General features: G+C 38.8%; 1 pseudogene; it reads right to left on the bottom strand.

Annotated features, from left to right (window-relative positions):
- Positions 1–1,072: 1,072 nt before the first annotated feature.
- On the bottom strand, positions 1,073–9,547 carry LOC125388397 (proteasome subunit beta type-5 pseudogene; annotated as a pseudogene).
- Positions 9,548–16,763: the final 7,216 nt, after the last annotated feature.

Genomic DNA, 16,763 nt, shown 5'->3' with positions numbered 1-16,763 from the left:
AAATGTATTTTGTAGCTCAGAGTCTTGAATAATACCAACAGAGCCAATGTATTTACTCATGTGAAACTTAAGCAATAGTCACTTGTGATTCACCCAATTTTCTCCCAAGAGTTGGATTAGCAATTTTAAACTTGCAAATGAGATGGAGGCTTCATTATTTCTCTAACTGAAAACACAAAATTCTTACAAAACTGCTTCAGAATTGGCATTTGCCACCTATTACAAATGCCACCATCCACTTGGCACATGGCTATGGATCTCACTGAGACTGGGTCATCATTTGCCTTTTCTACTTCATGAAACTTGATCCTTTGGATGATTTCCAGGCAATTCAGCAGAGAAGCAAAGGACATGAAATTATCAGACTATCAATTATTGTCACAGTCAGCCCCAAGTTCTTGGAGAAAAATAGTAATTATTTTTCAAAATTAAGATTAAATGGTGGCTTTGGGGGCATGATCTATGGAATGTTTTAGGCAAAGATGGGAAAATACAAATCTAGATTTCATCTTTCTCTGTGACATAACTCAATTGTTAGGAAAAATCTTTCCATAACGAAATTCAAAACTTCCTTCTTCTCTCATACCTGAATGCACCTGTTACCACCTTATACTACTCAACCCATCCACTTTGCAGAGCCTTGTGCCCCTTTACCTCCAATATAGGGTTTAGTTGAGATTTCTATTGTTTCAGGGAAACCCTGCCTCTAGCAACAAACACCACAGAGAGGTATTAGCATAAGCTACTATCTTAAGAGTAATTTGGTTTATAGTTTTCCATTCAATTATAACAGCGAGTGCCATAAAAATCAGAGGAAAGAAGGAGACACTTAGTTGGAAACTACTTCTTACAAATGTGTTGGTGGTCAGAGAGGCAGATGATTGTTGTATCGGAGGCAGGCTGCATCCTGCCACCTGGCTAGCTTAACCCCCGAAATAACCACGCGGAAATTGTATTAATTAAACACTTCCTGGCCCATTAGTTCTAGCCTCTTGTTGGCTAACTCTCACATTCCTTTAACCCATCTCCATTAATGTGTATTGCCACTTGACTGTGGTTTACTGGCGTGAGTCTAACCAGGGTCCATCTCGGGCAGGAGAATAATGACGTCCGTGGACAGCCCCACGCCCTTGTACTGATACCCCAAGTTAGCAAGAAACTTGGAGGCTGCAGTGACAGAGATGTGTTCCTTATTTGGAAGCTCATAGATTCGACATTGCCGAGCCAGCAACCACTCCCAGAAGCTGCAGTCTGCTACACCCCCAGCCATGGTGCCCAGAAGGTAGGGGTTCATCTCGATCACTTTCTTCACTGTCTGGGAGGCAATGTTAGCACCTGCTATGGCCCAGGAATATGCTGCAACAATGACTCCATGGCGAAGCTTGAAGGCCAGGGTGGTGGTTCCATGAAGAATTTTGATCCTCGGCTCCTCAGGGACTCCCCAGCCAGGCCGCAGCCAGGCTCAGCCCATCAGTGGGACTCCCTGGACCCAGGTCCAGCAGAACTGCTTGACCTCCAAGTCCAAAAAACACCATGCTGGTTCACTGGCAAAGGCTGCTGTTGTTCCTTTCTCACTGGCGTTAAGAAAATTCAAGGTTAATAAGGCATTATGTAATGTATTTCTGGAGGAATTTTCCACCCTTTTCTGTTTATTTAACATATCCTTTATAGTTCGATTTGATCTTTCTGTGACTACTTAACCTGTAGGCTTGTATGGTATATCTGTAACACGCTTAATATTATAATGAGCAAAAATTTGTTTCATTTTCCTAGAGACATAAGCTGAATCATTATTTGTTTTTATTTGTGCAGGTATACCCATGATGGCCATAACTTCTAATAGATGTGTGTTTATTGAATCAGCTTTTTATGAGCTTAAAGCAGTTGCCCATTGAAAGCCTGAATAAGTGTCAATGGTGTGATGTACATGTTTTAATTTTTCAAATTCTGCAAAGTGGAACATGTCCATCTGCCAGATTTCATTCCTTTGAGTACCCTTTGGGTTAGTCCCTGCAGGTAGCGGTATTTGATTATATAAAGAGCAAGTAGGGCATCTCTTTACAATCTCCTTAGCTTGTTGCCATGTAATAGAAAACTCTTTCTTTAAACCTTTGCTATTGATGTGATGTTTTATATGAAATTCTGGGGCCTGCAACATGCTTCCAATCAATAACTGATCATTTTCTGCATTACCTTGTGCTAGAGGACCTGGCAGACCCATATGAGACCAGATAATTGTAATGTATATCGATCAATACCTATTCCTGATTGTGTCTTGTGCCTGGATAAACAATGAAGTCAACTCTGTATCATCTGGTATAAATTCAGCAGTTTCAACTCCACCCACCTAAGGGCTGCCCTATCAAAAGGCCAAGGCAGCTTCTCTATTCAACCAATGAAATCAACACAAATACAGAAGGACTTCCTACACCAGATGATCAGAGGAGGATTTAATATTTGGTTGAAAAATGCTGGATATGACAGTCTCATTGGGGTTGCACTGAAGTAAGGGTTCTCATATAGAGAAGCAAAATCCACAGATTTCATTTAATACTAGTTTGTAATATTTTTATTTTATGAGAATTTTAAACATACATATAATGCTTACTGAGTGAGCGTGAAGCATATTGTTTTTAAGAACTATGATATGAAGCCAGGTGGTTGTGGCACATGCCTTAGGACAGGCTCCAAACTTACAAAAAAAAAAGAACAAAATAAATAAATAAATAAAAATAAACTTGTGATATGACCAGGAAAATTGGCTTGAGATTAACACATGTCAATCCTCAATATATAAAAATCATAGACTTTCTTTAATAAATTGTTGTATTTCCACATTACTCAGTGTTCACTCAGAATTAAGAACCTTTGAGTATGTGTGTAGCAGAGATGAGGATGTGTAGAGCTCAACGTGATGATACAAGAGACTGGAGGGCAACACAGGTGGGAGAGAGACTTGTTCTCATAATACAGAAAGCAGAGTATTTTCAAGGAAGAATGTTGGATCACCTATAACAAATGTTTATAATCAAGTGAACTAAGACAAGAAAAACACACATTGATTTTTAACAATGCTATGTTGCTGGAACTTTAACAAGAGCTAATTTACTGAAAAGGTATGTCAGAAAACAGGTTAAAAGGAAGGTAAAGGATAAGTGATATAAAATGGAGAGATAAAGAGAGAGACATGTAGTTTTGTTTATTTTTCAATTGTATAAATTTTAAGGGAACTAAGACTATTTATAACTAGGAGTTGAGGGTACAGGAGATGAATCATTGAATAAAGCACTTGCCATTGTAGGGTGAGGACTTAGGCTTGGATTCATTGCACATATGTAAATGCCAAATGGGCATGGCAGTGACCTGTAATCCTAAAACTTGGGAAAGGAGATGGAAGAATCACCTATGCAAGCTGACTAGATAGTCTAGATGAATTGGTGAGTACCTTTTTCAGAAGCAGAACCTGCTTCAAAATATAGGGTGGTTGTGAGCCTAGCCTTTAATGTCTGAGCTAAAGTGTGGCACATCTACACATTAGTGTACTCCTCAGCAGGGAAAAAAACAAAACAAACAAACAAAAAAACCAATAACATCTTGAATTTTGCATGCAAATGGATAGAAATAGAAAACACTTTCCTGAGTGAGATAACTCAGATCCAAAAATATGAATATTGTATGCACTCACTCATTAGTGGATTCTAGCCATAAACAAATGACATTGAGCCTATAGTTTGTATTCCTAGAGAAGTTAAGTAATGAGATGAAATCAAAGAAAAACATAAATAGAACATCAATAGATCCTTCAGGAAAATGGAAGCAGACAAGATCACCAGGCAAAAGTTGGGAGCATAGGGGTGGGGATGGGGGGAAAGGGGAAAGGGGGAGAAAGAAGGAAGAAGGAGAGGGTTGGGGAGAGCTTGGGGGAGTGGGATGGTTGAGCTGGAAGGAGGATGGATATGGGAGAAGGGAAGAAGATATCTTAATTAAGAGAACCATTTTGGGGTTGGCAAGAAACTTGGCTCTAGAAAGGTTCCCAAATGTCCACAGGGATGTCCCCAGCTAGGAATCTGGACAGTGGAGGAGAGGGTGCCTGAACTGGCCTTGTCTGGTAGTCAGACTGATGACTATCTTGAATATCACCATAGAACCTTTGTCGGGCAATGGATGGAGATAGAAACAGAGACCCATATCAGAGCACTGGACTGAGCTCCCAAGGTCCAGCTGAAGAGCAGAAGGAGGGAGAATATGAGCAAGGAAGTCAGGACCATGAGGGGTTGGTCCACCCACTGAGACAGGGTGCCTGTTCTAATGGGAGCTCACCAAATCCAGCTGGACTAGAACTGAACAAGCATAAGATCAAACTAGACCCTCTGCATGTGGCTGACAATTAAGGCAGACTGAGAAGCTAATGATAATGGCACTGGGATTTGTCTCTACTGCATGTACTGGCTTTTTGGGAACCTATTCTACTTGGAAGTATACCTTCCTAAACCTGGATAGAGGGGCAAGGGCCTTGGACTTCCCACAAGTCAGGGTACCCTGTCCTCTTTTAGGACTGGAGGGGGAGTGGGAGAGAGGGAGTGGGGGAGCGGGAGGGAAGTGGGAGGAGGGGAGGAAGTGGAAATTTTGATTGGTATTATTTATAAAGTAATAAAAAATATCTGCTAAAAAATACCAAAACAAACAAACAAACAAAAAAACACAGGGTGAAGGAAATTTGGAGATGATATCCAATGTTGACTTCTGGTTTCCACATGCACATATATACAGATGCATTTATACTTGCACTCACGTGAGTACCCACACAGATGCAAACATGCATGAAAAGCACACATAAACATACCTATAAAACCTAATAATTCTGGAGAAAGGAAACTGGTTTAATGACAGAAATAGAAACATTTAAATACCAGAATGTGGTTTCTCCACTGATGGGAGCAAACAGTCCACAGTAGATGGAAACAAAGGAAACATAAGAAATTGCCCTTGCTTAGAAAAGGGACAACTCTGGCCACTACCATTAACTCTTGAAAAGAACTTCTCAGAGGGCAGTCATTCCATCTTCAGCTGAGATATTCTCTCTGCACAAAATACAGCATTATATTTGAGTCTTATTCCTAGGAGTCTCTTCCAATTTGAGAGGAGGATTAAATGTTTTTTTCTAGTGATGAGAAACCCTAACCTCCACCTGGTGCCTGCTAGGAGGAGTAGCTTAGGGCCCTGAAAATGTATCTCTCTTTCTCGCTCTCTCTCTCTCTCTCTCTCTCTCTCTCTCTCTCTCTCGGGATTCTGTAACCACCAGTGACAGCTCTGATTGTGTTGCTTGTCGATCTTCACTCATTATAAGAATGGGAGCCTGTATTATGACTGATGGAAAATGGACAAACAAATGACAAAAATGTATCCTGAGTCCTTCAAGTATTCATCTTATTAAAGAAAGGAGCTACAGTCATGAACAAATTGCCTTCATGTGTGGCCCTTGCCTTACCTTGGACACAGTCAATGGCCTAGTACAGCTTTGCTCCAGAACAGTGAGAGTTCTATAAGAATAATGTAAATCAAAGGAAGAATTGAAGAATTTACCAGTAGCCTATCATTGGACTAAAAAACAAAACCACAGACAAATATTTCACAGCATTACTTACAAAACAAATTTATTATAATGAATATTAATTCACAAACTCTATGTGTGTGCTGAGGCAACAAAGATCAAGTTGAAGAGTTTTACAGGGACCATGTGTCAGTTACTTTTCTTGTTGCTATGACAAAAAAAAATGAAACAAAACCAACAAGAATAAAGAAGACCCGATGCACACAACTTAAGCAAGAAAGGGCTTATTTGGGCTCACATTGTACATCCTGACCAGGAAGTCATGAGGTGAGAACAAGAGGCAACATTGCACCCACTTTCAGGACATCGAGAGAGATGATTGCTGGTGCTGATACCTTCTGTTTTTCTTTATAATTTAGTCTGGAACTCCAGTACATAAGATGATCCCATACACATGGGGTAGATCTCCTCTCTTTGGTTAAACATCTCTATAAGAATCCCAAAGAGACAGACAAGAGGTGTCTTCTACGTGAGTCCCAGTGCAGTGAATTTGGTGGTAAAGATTAACGATCACAGACCGTCTATTTCTTATAAAGAAATATTCAAACAATCCATTTCAGATGGTCCTGGATGACCTTGGCTTTGAGGAAAGTGAGGAGAGTGTGATGCCTCAGGCTACTCATAGTGAAGGAGGTAAAAGTCCCTCTTTAGCCATGAGGCAATGCTTTCAGAAAGGTCCCATAGTCAACATTCACAGATGCAACCAGAAGAGCTGAATTAAAAGACAAGACCCAAGTCCTCTAAAGTATTCAAATAGGTCAAGTTCTTCTGCTCAGTTAGAAATTTAAAAAAAAGCCAAATACATGAGTTTAGAAACCCATATAAAGCTAAAGTATAATCAAAAACCATGATGCTGTTAAGGGGTCACTTTGAGTCAGGAGTATAGTGACTTTCAGAGAGCCCGAGGAAGCAGGGAAAAACCCCTGAGCTGAGTCAAAGGCAGTCAGCCAGGATCTGGAAGCTTAGAGTTCAGCATATAATAAAACAATAATTTGGAGTTGATGCCCTTCACATTAGTGAAGATGTTGCCTGTTGCCTGCTGATAGCTCACTCCCTGTATGGACAGCACCCTGTTAGTTCTCGGAATGACTTATCACTGTAGAATTCCTATGGTGTTTCTCCAAGGAATCTACTCAGGTTATATTACAGATGAATCTTTGAGTAGTTTAGCACTCATAAGGTCACATAATAAAGAGCTGTGCTGATATGTGGTTCAGACGGTCTAAGTTTACATTCCTAACTGCTAGTTCTGTAAATATGCCATGATGCAGTACTTAACAGAGCACATGAACCAGAAACTTTATCTTTAAATAGGAACTGAGCTAGATGGACTCAATTTCCTACGAGCTTCGTGGGACTACCTTCACTACTGAAGGTTGGTATTGCCTGTCTGGTTTAATTTCAGGGTATTCCTCCTGTAACTTGTTGGTATGTTTGCTTTGGGGATATCAGTGTTTAAACACAGAAGTTGTTAAGAAAAAAGCAAACCTTCAAACTATACCAGAACAGATCACTATGTAGATGTTATCTATGATATTTGGTTTTTAGAAGTAAAGTCGATCAGAGAAGCACAATGAGTCACAGAGTCATTCCTGGGCTGACTAGAGACTGGAAAACACTAAGACAATTTCTCCTTGAGTTGGATTATTTCCATAGATGGACTTTTAGTGCAGGGACCTCCACTCTATGACATTTGGACAGATGCTAGAGGCACTGCTGTGGACACTTACCAATCAATAACTTCTTTTAAAAAAAAGATTAGCCTTTTATTTTTCAACTGTGTGTGTGTGTGTGTGTGTGTGTGTGTGTGTGTGTGTGTGTGTGCGTGCATGAGACTGTGTAAGAATAAGTGCTCACAAAGGCATGGGTCCATGGAGGCCAGAGGCATCAAATAAATCTCCAGGATTTGGAATTGCGGGTGTTTTTGGCTTCCCAACTTGGGTGCTGAGAACTGAATGAGGGGCCTCTGGAAAAGTAGTCAATGTTCTTATCCACTATGCCATCTATCCAGACCCAGTTCTCTGACTCTTAAAACACACCGACTAATTTTTTTCTGGCTATTAAAGGCAGTTTCTTTATTTTATTTATTTATTTATTTATTTATTAATAAAAATTTCTACTTCCGCCCCTCCTCCCAATACCCTCCCACTCCCCCCACTCCCTCTCCTCCTCCCTCTCCAGTCCTAAGAGGAGTCAGGGTTTCCTGCCCTGTGGGAAGTTCAAGTTCCTCCCCACTCTCTCCAGGTCTAGGAAGGTGAGCATCCAAACAGACTAGGACCCCAAAACGCCAGTGCATGCAGAGGAAACAAGACCCAGTGCCATTATCAATGGCTTCTCAGTCAGCTCCCATGTCAGCTCCATTCAGAGAAGCCCGTTCGCACCTCTCGCGGTCCTGACTTCCTTGCTCATGTTCTCCCTCCTTCTGCTTCTCATTTGGACCTAGGGAGTTAAATCCAGTGTTCCAATGTGTGTCTCTGTCTCTATCTCCATCCATCGCCAGATGAAGGTTCTATGGTGATATGCAAAATATTCATCAGTATGGTTATGGGCCAAGGCCAGTTCAGGCACCCTCTTCTCTGCTGTCCAGGGAACAATCTGGGGACCTCTCCTTGGACCTGGGAACCCCTCTAGAATCAAGTCTCTTGCAAACCCTAAAATGGCTCCCTTAGTTGAGATATATACTTCCCGACTCCCATATCCATCCTTTCTCCCTCCCCCCATCCCATTTCCCCAAGCTATCCCCAATCCTCCCTACTCCCTTCTCACTAACCATCAGCTCCACTAACACATATAAACATGCTTTTCTAAGCCAGCTTCTTCATGCTTATTTTCTTGAGACTATAATACAAATCTCCTTTCTTCCTGTGCTTTCCACTGTGTCACTTACTTTTCCCAAAGAGAGCTGTTTATTTTTTCATTCGCATATAGACACATTTTGTCTAAAGATAAACTGGTTTCTCCAAGGCAACCTCTCGGGCCCCCCCTTTTAATTGTACTAACTCGCAAAATCAGAAATATGCTTATAATTTGGACAGTTATTGTTTTATCTACATTCCTTGTTAAATTATTTTGAATTTTTTAGTATAAACACTCTACCATCTTTAAAAAAACTTTGAATTTTGAGCTAAATGCAGATTTACATATTGTTTGCCTATATCGGGGAAATAGTGTTTATGTTCTGCACTTTGGATATTAACGTTGGGAAATGCCACCCATCATTTTCGTCTTCTTTAAATCTTCCTTCTTAATTGGCTCACAATACTCCATGGCAGCAACATTTTATTGTTCAGCCATTCCTCTTTGATAAGCATCAAGGTTATATCAACCTCTGTCTCATCAACACCTACGACATATACACTTTGGAACTGTGATCTCATCTACCCTCGTAAGGCATTATTTCTATGTAATTGTGAATTTTCTATCTTTCTTGGTAATTGGAAATTTTCCATCTTTCTATATATTTTTTCTTGAGCCCTGTCATGGACAGCAGGTGTTTCCCACTGACTTCCCATCAGATTATCATGCCTTTGAACTCTGGCTTCTGTTAATTCTGCTATATCATCCTGGTATGCAGATGAGCTGTTGAAGGCCTCAGTTGTCTCTTATAGAGTGACCATGAACATAATTTTCTCAAAGTGTTTTTTATAACCATACTCAAAGCACTACTGTAGTCAGTTTGGTTTATGATTTACATGGCAATATGCACAAGGATTTTGGCTTAATAAAGAGGCATGAATTTAATTCTTTAGTAAAGATTAAGATAAAATAAAATGATGTTTTCCAAATTTATAGCTGCAACTTGGAACTCAACCGACACCCAAGTCCTAGAAGTATTTATTCCAGTATGGTTCACTCAGATGAGATTTTAAGTTGTCTTTCACTGTTGGGATGATAACAGTTCGCCATTGCCCTCCATATAACAGAAGCTAAGAACATGTGTGGGGCTCACTAAGAAGATAGCAGCTATAAAGTTCTGAAAAGAGGAAAATAATGCCATTTTCTTAGCTTTAAATGTGAAGACAGTATGGGTCACAATGTTCTATCATTGAATCCAGGACTACTTGTGATTCATGAAGTTCTCACATTAAAGAAGGATAGTTAGCAACTTCCTTCAAGTTGATGGCATTTTGTCTTTGTCATTGAAGTGGGGATCCAGACGTTGGCAATGTTTATACTGGCTCAGTGCAGTTGAACAACCTCAGCAAGCCCTCTGAAGTGCAGAGCACATCATAGTCAACCTTTTGGATGTTATCCAAGGGAAATTATTAATCAAATTTAGAAAAACATTTTGCTCGGCCCTCCTATTATCTTGAATCCGTAAATGCTTTCATGACATTGAAAGGCATAAATCTCTCCCAGCAACTGGGTATTCGATGTAGGCAAAGAATAAGGTTGGGGTCGCAAGCACATTAAAGGCTCTTTAGAGGTTCCTCATGCATGATAGAAAAGGTGACATAGTAGAAAGAGCCTGAGCTTGGCAGCAGACCAGATTGTTCATGAATATCGATTCTCAGTCTTTAGTAGTGAGGTTTTGAAAAATTGCTTAATTCATGGAGGCGCCTTATTCTTATATGCAGAACAATAATAAACAGCTATTGAATTTTGAATCGGGTGCCAAAATTATATGGAATGAAATTGATTATGATGTTTGATTGTTTTGTATTTCAAATCTGTCTCTCAACCTAGATAAGTGTCTCTCAGCCATGGAGAGGACCATGAAAGAAGGAAAAAGAATTACCAGAAAACACCATGAAGTATCTTGGGTCACAGTACTAAGTCCTTTATGAATTGAAGTGTTATCAACTACGATATCAAATGCACCTCTGGAAATCTTAAAGATTTGCTATAATGGAAATTAATATTTGCTAACACCAGTGAGCATGACCACCATGAGCAAGGGGCCTTCTTTCTCCCGTCTGATAGCCCCACCAACTTCTAAATTCAAAATGCCAGGAGTCTTTCAATCTATAAACTGGTCTGAAATTCATTAGTAATGAGGGGGTGGCAACTATGAGGATGCTATGGGCCAGCTGGGAGAGGCCATGCATCATTTACACTACATTTCAGGGATCATTGCATGTGGGCACGCTGAAAATGAGAGGACCAGGAAATAACAGTTGTTCTGTATGCATGTGAAGGGAAACAGATGTAACTAATAGTAGATGTAACTTGATAGCATATTTGATAAATATCATTCCAACAAAAAATCAGTGTTACATACTAGAAGGATGTAGACATCAAATGTTAAAGTTCCTAAACTCCAGAAAAACTGTCCTGGTTACCAGGACCTTAAAAGAAATACGACAGTGATAAACTAGTCATAGACAAGCATAGGACTAAAAACATTGTAAAGCGTCTTCTCCGTAAGTCTGAAGGCAACCAAGGACCTAGACGTTTGATAGATGAGTCTCTCTGAGGCTTCTCTGTATAATGTTAAGCTTCTGACAAAAATATATATATATACCTGCAAATTAAATTTTACTATTAGCAAGATCAATGTTAGTTGTACCTGGACATAAATCTGAATCAAGAATTTCAAAACAATCAGTTGTGATAATGGTTACTATACTCAATAAGTTTGGGACAGTAAGTACAAGAACTTAGGAGAAAGTGGTGAGGGGGATAAGGGCAAATTATAAGGGAAGGAATGGGATTGATTTTAAAGCCTTTATAAAACATGAAAAATTTTTTTTAATTTAAAAAGAATTCAGAATCATCTATAAATCCCTGTCAGTTCTGTGTTTTTCAGACATGCTCTTTCTCTCTTTGTTGTGCTATTTTACTCTGGTGATGATGACTTCTACTGAGTAGCAGTTTTTTAGTTTTTAATTAACTCAATTATCTATATTTTTATATTTTGTTAGTTTTTATTTCACATCACATAAAATATATTTACATTTTCACTAATTAAAAACAAGACAACAAAACAACCCAAATATTTAGAAGGGGTTTGCTCTACAAATGATAAAATTTTCATTTCATAAAGAAAATCTCAATGTCTAAATTTTGAAAGTTCAGCAGATTTTAGATACTTCAGAGAATCTTTGGCATCTCATACTTTAATCACAGTGAATGATTACAGCTGCTCTCTATAGGTGCACCCTCACTTTGGCAGGGCCAGCCTCCTCTTCCAAAGCTACTAAAGGAAAATTCTCTACCATATGGACATGACCTGAAAAATGTAGACTCCTCTCTTATCTTCTTCTTCTTTTTTTTGAATCTTAACACTCATGCCTCTTCCACCCATGAGAAGCTGTTTTAATTTGGAGAGAATAGTTGCACATATACACACATACACAAATACAGTACATGGTACATGTATGGAGATGGACACTTAAAAGAAATCCCATACTAGCTCAGAATTGAGAATAATAGACAGTTATGTTTTTCAGGGTAGACTCACAAATCAGAATCCTTTGCTGGAATGGAGAACAAAAACTGAATCCCACAGCCAGAAAAAGAGGCCAGATGCGTGCTTTACATCAGCAAATATAGTTTAAGAGGCCATGCCACAGTGGGCGGTTAACTTAGAGGCTATTGGCTGTATGATTTCCTACAGCACCTTCCCTTTTTGTTTAAATAAGAGAGTTTCTAAGCCTAATACAAAATTATATACAATAAGAGCAAATACATTTAATAATTATTCTATCCTAATGAGTTTAAGTCTAGTATAATAAATAACTTGGCCAAGTCATAAGAGGAAAGTAACAACTATCTGTTCTTCAACTCCATTGAAGATCAAAGAAGGGAAATAATATTACTTGAGAAGGAGGCAGTGCAATCAAGCAACTTCCAAAATATGCAACAAATAACAAAGACAACTGGCTACCTGGCAATCACCCAAAGTCTCATTTGTAACATTGAAGCAATGAACTTTGGCTAAGATCTAGAGTAACTGACAGACCATTTTCATTCAGGTTCTTTAGAGATAGGTAATCTTCAACCAATTCAAAGAGCTGTAAAATAGGGCATTTAAATAACTTAGGGTTCTGTTGATGTGAGACATGATCCCTCCTGGTATCACCAATCTATTCTGGAGAAAATGTTAAGCACTGAAAACACTCCTTTTGGAACTTGTTTTCTTCTTGGCAAAAGTGGTCTTTGAGCAAAGAACTGCCCATACTTAAGTCACTAACAAGGTACATGGTATCCAGAAATGGATAAGCAGAACTGTCGAATCTTGCTAAGATGGGGTAAAACAGTTGTGAAAAATTTCCTCCCTCTGAAAATGGTCCTCTCTTAACTTCTAGTGACTTGTAGAAGTCTCCAATGTCTTTCCCTTGCATACTTTTCCCATTTCATGGATATTCTGAAGAGCCAAGTCAAGCCAGAGAAACCAGTTTGTAAAAATAATAAAGGTCTAGTTTACAAATTCTTCCTGGCTTGTTTCTTCATCCCTTAGAGAATTTTGGTTTCTCTTTAACTCTGAAGATTTGGGAGGTAGTAGATGAGTTCTGAGACTCATTTCTCAATTATGTCCGTGGTCGTTGCATGATCCATAAAAAACAAGAAGGTCTCATTATGCTAGGAAGCTCTTGGTTTTGAGTCTAGTCTCTCTGCCTCACAAAGAAAGAATGGAAGAGAATTTCAGCTCAGCAGTCACATTCCTCTTTCTAGGTTTCTAATCTTCTTGTCATCATATCCAGGATAAACTATCTCATTTCTTTCCTTGTGTGTGTGTGTGTGTGTGTGTGTGTGTGTGTGTGTGTGTATATATATATATATATATATATATATATATATATATTTAAAATTTTGGTGCATGTCAATTATAATCTATATTATTATTACATTATTATTTTACATACACATCATATTTTTTCTGATTTACTCTGAATTCACTTCTACATGCTTTTTAGTCTATAGTCAATCTTTCCTGCCTTTCTTTTTCATTTCAAAGAAGTTTATACCTAGGCTAAGCAAGGAAAGATATCAATGAAGAAATGCAATAAAATAGAGTCAAATGTGAAAGGTTTCATAAAGAAGGCTTTGGATCACACGAATAATTTTTGTCCAAACTGCATCCTGCGAGCAAGTTCTATCCTGCCCCATATTTTGAACACAGCAACATTTGTCTATCCATGCATAGTCTATGGGGGTTTTTTTCCACTTCTACGGTAGAGTGGAAAGGTGGTCCCAGGGACTCTCTGCAACTTCTAAAGGCTCTTTGTAAAAGAATTTTGCTGCTCTCTCATCTCTACTATTACAGACAGAACTGAAGGTTATTTCAAGTAAAGAGGCATAGGCATTTTGTGGCAGACAGACGAAGATGAGCAAGTCACGAACAATAAGCAGTAAGCGGATTATAAATTATTCTAGATAGACGATAAAAACTATGTACACACATAAAACCAGTGGAGAGAAGCTTAAGCTCTTTGGGAATAGCAATTTATTGTTTTATTCCAATTTTTTTCCTTATACTTCAAGCAGATCCAAGAATGTAAGAAAGGGCAGTGTTTTTGGTTTACCAAATGCATTAGCTCAAAAAGCTTCATGACTCCACTAGTCTCAATATATCTGTCAGTACTTTGTTCTATTTCCAGTCTGTCTAGCCCAATGTTGACTACTTTAAAATGGAAATTTCTAGCATCTATTCCTGCTCAGTTAATGAATAGAGGACATTTTTTTTCCTTTTCAGGGTCACTAAACTGGAACATGTCTTGAGAATTAGAATGTACTTTAATTAAAGCTTAAGTTTAACAGGAATGTCTGCCACTTTTCATATTTTTCTTGTGGCCAGGCTTCAGTGATAATGAGGCTGAGGTCATAGGCTTGATCCCCATGCGGGTCTCTTAACTGTAGTCTACTGCAAGCTAACAAACATTACAAACCTTCCACAATGTGCCACGTGCTATACAAGTTACAATAACTACTGACTGAAGCACAGTTTCTTCAAGGAACCTAGTGGGAAAGAGTGGATAGGTCTGGTACACAAACACCTACAGCTGTCATTGCTATTATAAGAAATGTAGGCAAATAGGGGCTGGAGGATTGGCCCTGCAAGTAAGAACAAGACCCAGGTTGGATTCCCAGGACCAATGTAGTGGCTCAAAATTGTCTATAACAATAGTTCCTGGGGATCCAATGCCCTCTTCTGGCTTCTATGGGTACCCAGGCATGTGCATGCTGCTCAGTCTTATAGGCAAGCAAAACACCCATAGAATAAAATGAAAATAAATAAAAACATATTTTAACATAGAAAATTGTTACAAATATTAAAAAAGAGTTTAGAGGATTATAAAATGTTATGAAAAGCCTTCATTTTCTCTATGCCTTAAACACATGCATATACACACACACACATACACACACACACACATATACATGTTCAAACATATTTTTTTCTATTTTATTTTTGAGGTTTGGGCTCACTATGCATCTCTAACTACCCTGAGAATTCATTATGTAGACCAGGTTTACCTTTCTAGAACACACAAAGATTCACCTTTTTCTAGCTCCTAACTACTAGGATCAGATGTGCATGCCACAATGCTAAGTATATATATCTTTGGGTAAAAAACTGATGCAGGACATTTGTGGTGAAAGCAGAGTTTGTACACAAAGTTTTAAATGATGTGATGAATTTATTACCATCACCACCAGATTTCCTTTGACTCAGAATACAGTGTAAACATGGAGGAGTAATGTGGTACAAATGTTTGAGGGGGGTTCTGGAAAGTCAAATTAAAAAAAAAATCTGGTACTTTGCTTGTGAAACTAAGAACAGCACCAGTGGGATTAAGTCAGTAATTGTGCATGTGCAGAAGTCTAAGAAGAGCAGCTTGAAGCTGTACAGAATAATATGGAGTTGAAACAGATAGGGACACATGATAAAGTTCCTATCTATCATGACAAGAGTGGTTGTAGTGTTGGTCATGTGTATGAGTCCCAATGAGGATGTTGGTGATGAAGAGGCAAAAGAGATCAGTTCGAGAATATTTGGGTTACTGTTTACATGTTCATAGATACCAAACAAAAAGGAGAAAAGTGTGCTTATTTTCAACACTAGAATGCTCCCTTTAAAAATAGACTATTATACTGCATGAAATATACAGGAAATCTAGTTTATACAGGTATGGGGGTATGCTTGGTAGTCCCACACTCACCTCATAGGTTTAAGGTGTAGGTGAAGCTTTGATAAGGGTACCCTGACTTGGAGAACGATGTATGATGAGCTGACAAAGCTGAATATGTTCTACAGAGATGTCATTCACTCCCAAGTTGCCATGGGTACCATTTCAGAAGAAAAGCATAGAGAGAGGGGAATAATGAGGGCTAAGAATGGAATATGTAACGATGACTATGATAGAATAAAAGTGAAGTCTTCTATGGGGGTGAAAGCAGAGAAGTGGTACATGAAATATGTGCATTGCAAAGTTATTCTGTATCTAACTGGAAGGACAGTATTTGGGCATTTTATAGGAAATCCGATAATCTGTGTAAAAGTAAAACAAACAGATAAGAAAACAGTAATGATAGAAAAATAAGGGAATGTGCTTCGCAAGAATTTGGAAAGAAATGGCTGTGATGGATGATTCTGTCATCTTGCCACAACATCACGTAGGGAGAGTTTTGATGAGGAATTGTCTAAATCAGGTTTGCCAGTGGAATTTTCTTTAGAGGGACTCTCTCAGTTGCCTTAATTGATGTGGAAAGACCCAGTCTGAAAAAAAGTAACACTATTCTCCAGTCTGGGGCCCTGGATGCCAGAAAAAGCTGACTGAATACTGGGCAACCTTGTATGTATACATCCTCTGTTCTTGAAGGGGATTTGCCTACCTGCCTCCAGTTCCTGCCTTGACTCTTGATGGACTGATTTTGGGACTGTAGTCCAAATAAACCGTTTCTTTCTAAAATTGCTCTTTGTCAGGGTATTTTCTCACAGCAACATAAATGAAACCAGGGCAATAACATAAGAGTTTGCCATAAATAGAGGGTTGAGGGATTTTTAAGGGTCTCCAACAACAGCTAAGTGTTCTTGATTTTGTTGCACAAGAATGTTTAGAGTCCATTTATGGCATGTATTTGTAATGAGTATCTACTTGAGAGTGAAGGAAAATGATATTAACTAAGGAAGTAGTTACCATAAAGGCTAGTCTGTCCTTCCTTATCAGGGTTCTCCAGTGCAGGGCCCCCTGACTATTCTGTTTCT

The sequence above is a fragment of the Myodes glareolus genome, chromosome 6, assembly GCF_982192425.1.
Source record: "Myodes glareolus chromosome 6, mMyoGla1.1, whole genome shotgun sequence".
In the NCBI taxonomy this organism is placed as follows: Eukaryota; Metazoa; Chordata; class Mammalia; order Rodentia; family Cricetidae; genus Myodes; species Myodes glareolus.
Note: the sequence above shows the minus strand (reverse complement) of the source record. Positions and strands in the feature narration are given on the sequence as shown.